We start from the raw sequence: 3,299 nt of genomic DNA, 5'->3' as shown, positions 1-3,299 counted from the left end.
GCAATTTAAGAACATCATGTACTTTGACCATATTTGATCTCATGTAATCCCCATTTCCACCTCTCTTCTCTCCCACAGATAGATAGATAGATGATAGATAGACAGATGGACAGATAGATAGATGATAGACAGATAGATAGATAGATAGATAGATAGATAGATAGATAGATAGATAGATAGATAGATAGATATAGACAGACAGGATCAATATTTGTTGAAAGTCCCTTTACTGTGGCTGTTCCTCCTTTCATGTGTTACCAAGTAGCCTCAAGGAGTTCAATGTAAGCTTTCTCTGTGTAACACAGGTAATAAGCTTTTGAGCCAGGATTGGAACTTGTGTCTTTTGCAAAGTTTATGATCTTTCTATAGAGAACTTATAAATGAGAAAGCATAAGTGATCTTTGCTATTATTACTATTGTTGCAAGTATATACATTGTACAGCCTTAATTGTACAGTTTGAGAGATTTTTTTTCAATGTGAATTTGCACCTTAATAAGTTCTATTTTATTGGCACACTTGTCGTATGGATGTTGAGAGAAGATAAAAATCTCTTAATAAAACAGTCAATGTTTTGTCTTTAACTTACTCCTAACATCTGGGAGAATACAATGAATCAGAATCACATAGAAGACAGCAATGAGTCTAACTTCGTAGACTAAGCCAGAGGTACTGGCAAAGAAAGCCTTGTAAGGCCTTAGGACAGATCTCCAGTGCTAATGATAAGAAATTGCCCTGCAAACCCATGGAACCCAAGAAAATAATCTTAGCCATAATATTCTAGCACTTTTTCAGTAGACCTGACCTCCTATGTGAAGTCTGATCCACATTTTACTGAATGACACAGCTGACTCCACCTCACTATTCCCATAGCCTAGTGAGCGTTGGCTGTTATTTTGATGTATAGAACTTTGTAACACTAGTTTTTTCTCCCCCAAAGAAGAAAAGGAAAGCATTTTAAGAGGTCTCCAGTACCCATTTGTTGGAGTTTTTTTTTTTATTACATTAACTTTGTGTGTTCATTGTCTTACCACTTACCAGATTCTTGCCCTTTTAAGCAAATAGGAAATATTCCACATATATGTTATGAATTCAGAGCACAGTACTACCCACAAAGCACTGGCAGCATGTTAAAAAGTTATAAAGAAATCATCAAAATTTTAGAAGACTGCTCTCCTCACCCAAAACATGCTGTCTCCCTCTAACCCATGTATTAGAAAAGCCAATCAGAAAACTCTTTATTAAATGCAACAGTAAGGTCTGTTTCTCTGACTCCTGGAAATAGCTGTTTATTAGTTACTTTATCTGAGAGAAAACCTTACCAACCCATTTCCCAGTTGGCCCCTAAATTTTTAGTGTGCCCAGTTAAACGTTGAATTTTGATCAAGCATAAAATAACTCATTATGTTAGTGCCTTGTACAAATTTATTTTCAAAGCCAAGAAAATATTGATAAAATTGCATATTACATATATAACATTTCTTTGAACAATTGGTTCTCAAAGTATGATTAGCAGTCTAGTAGCATTAGTTTCCCCCAAGATATTTGCTATAGATAATAATCAGGCTTCACCCGAACCTACAGAATTAGACATTCTGAAGCCAGCAATATGTGTTTTAGCAAGCCTTCCGGTGATTCTGCTATTTGCTAAAGTTTTTAGGTATGCTATTTAAACTGTATTCCACCAAAAATATCAGTTCTCATTGCTTTTTTCCTTACATGGTCCTCAATTTCATATTTTGGTGTTGACAGAGCAGTATGTGTAAAATATGTAAGTTTTGCTCTCCCAGGTTTATTCTTTGTGGTTCTAGTTATTGTGTGCTGTCTTCTTGTTAATGCATTATTATTGCCTTGCTGTTTCTAGCCATGTTATCTTTGTATGCACCATCCTCTGATTTCCCACTCCATTTCTTCTGCTCCATTCCCACCTGTAAAAATAATGTCCCTTTAGGGTATGTGTGTTGTGTATGTGCATTTTTGTATTCAGATCCATGCACGCATGTGCATGCATACTGAGGCCAGAGGAGGATGGAGGATGTAAGTGTTCTCTCTCTCTCTCTCTCTCTCTCTCTCTCTCTCTCTGTCTCTCTCTCTCATCTCTATATCTCTCTCTCTCTCTATCTCCTGACTGATTGATGGACTGACTGACCTATCTCTCTCTCTCTATCTCCTGACTGATTGATGGACTGACTGACTGACTGACTGGTCAGTCCCCAGGATCCACTTGTCTCCATCCCCATTGATAGGGTTATAGGCCATGCTTGGCTTTTACATGGGTGCCAGGGATTTGAGCTTGAGCCCTGCTTTCACAGAAAGTACTCTTACCCACTGAGACATCTCACTAGACCCATCCCTTTAGATTTTGATATGACAGTTCAATTTCATAAGTTTATGTAGATCTGCTTAACAGTACTTAGAAGCAGTTTTAGAATTGAGAAAAAAATAAAAGCAGTCATGTGAAATTCTGATTACATACTTGGTTGAGTATAACTTTAATGGACTTGCTCTATAAATTAAGGACAAATATTAAATCTTGCCACGTGTCTCATATTTGTTCATTGAAGAGTAGCAAGAGCGCAAGGGTACATGAAGACAGATAGTCAACTTGTGCATAAAATGGTCTTTTTATTCATGAAGCATGAATCAAGCCTAAATTAAGAACTCACGTAAATATAAATAAAGCATCTTTTCCATTTGGAATGAACTACTTTGGATTAAAAATACGTTTTTATTAAGTGCAAGGAGCTTCCACACTGCTTTTTCTGGCTCCCTTCTTGTCTTTATTTTCTTGAGGGACTAGTCTAGCTCAGTTCAAACAAGGTTTTGATGCTGCTTGTCCCTCAGCTGGTTACAAAATAGGAAACTCACAGCCCCATTGTTTATCTACCCTTATGGAAAAAAGACCCAGCGCCTTCTGCAGCAGCCTGGGGGCGAGTCAGGTCTTTGGTTCAGTCACTGGTGCCTCTGAGGTTACAGCTTTCTTTCAGCTAAACACCAACCTGGGTTTTGGAAAAAAGAATCTTAAGGTTCATTTAGAATAATATTTAAACCACAGTGTAGTTATGGGTTTTTGAAAAAGTCAGGTAGCTCAAAATGATGTTAAGACGCCTATATTGAAAGTCTCTCTGTACATTCATAGTAGTAATAGACTTGTTACGTAGTACAAATTGGAATATACCATGTATAAAGTTCTTTTATTCCACAGACTCTTGGAACTTTTTTTATTCTTTAATGTATTCATTTGGAAATATGTGAGTTTATTCAGTAAGACCATGGTAGAAATCAACTGCCATTTAAATAT

At 36.7% G+C, this 3,299-nt stretch overlaps 1 protein-coding gene across 1 annotated transcript in view; it reads left to right on the top strand.

The window, feature by feature from the left end:
* Cwc27 (CWC27 spliceosome associated cyclophilin) overlaps window positions 1–3,299 on the top strand; it is a 230,556-nt gene that overhangs the window by 93,370 nt on the left and 133,887 nt on the right. The window lies entirely within an intron of this gene.

Source organism: Nannospalax galili, unplaced genomic scaffold, assembly GCF_000622305.1.
Source record: "Nannospalax galili isolate Female #2095 unplaced genomic scaffold, S.galili_v1.0 scaffold751, whole genome shotgun sequence".
NCBI lineage: Eukaryota > Metazoa > Chordata > Mammalia > Rodentia > Spalacidae > Nannospalax > Nannospalax galili.
Note: the sequence above shows the minus strand (reverse complement) of the source record. Positions and strands in the feature narration are given on the sequence as shown.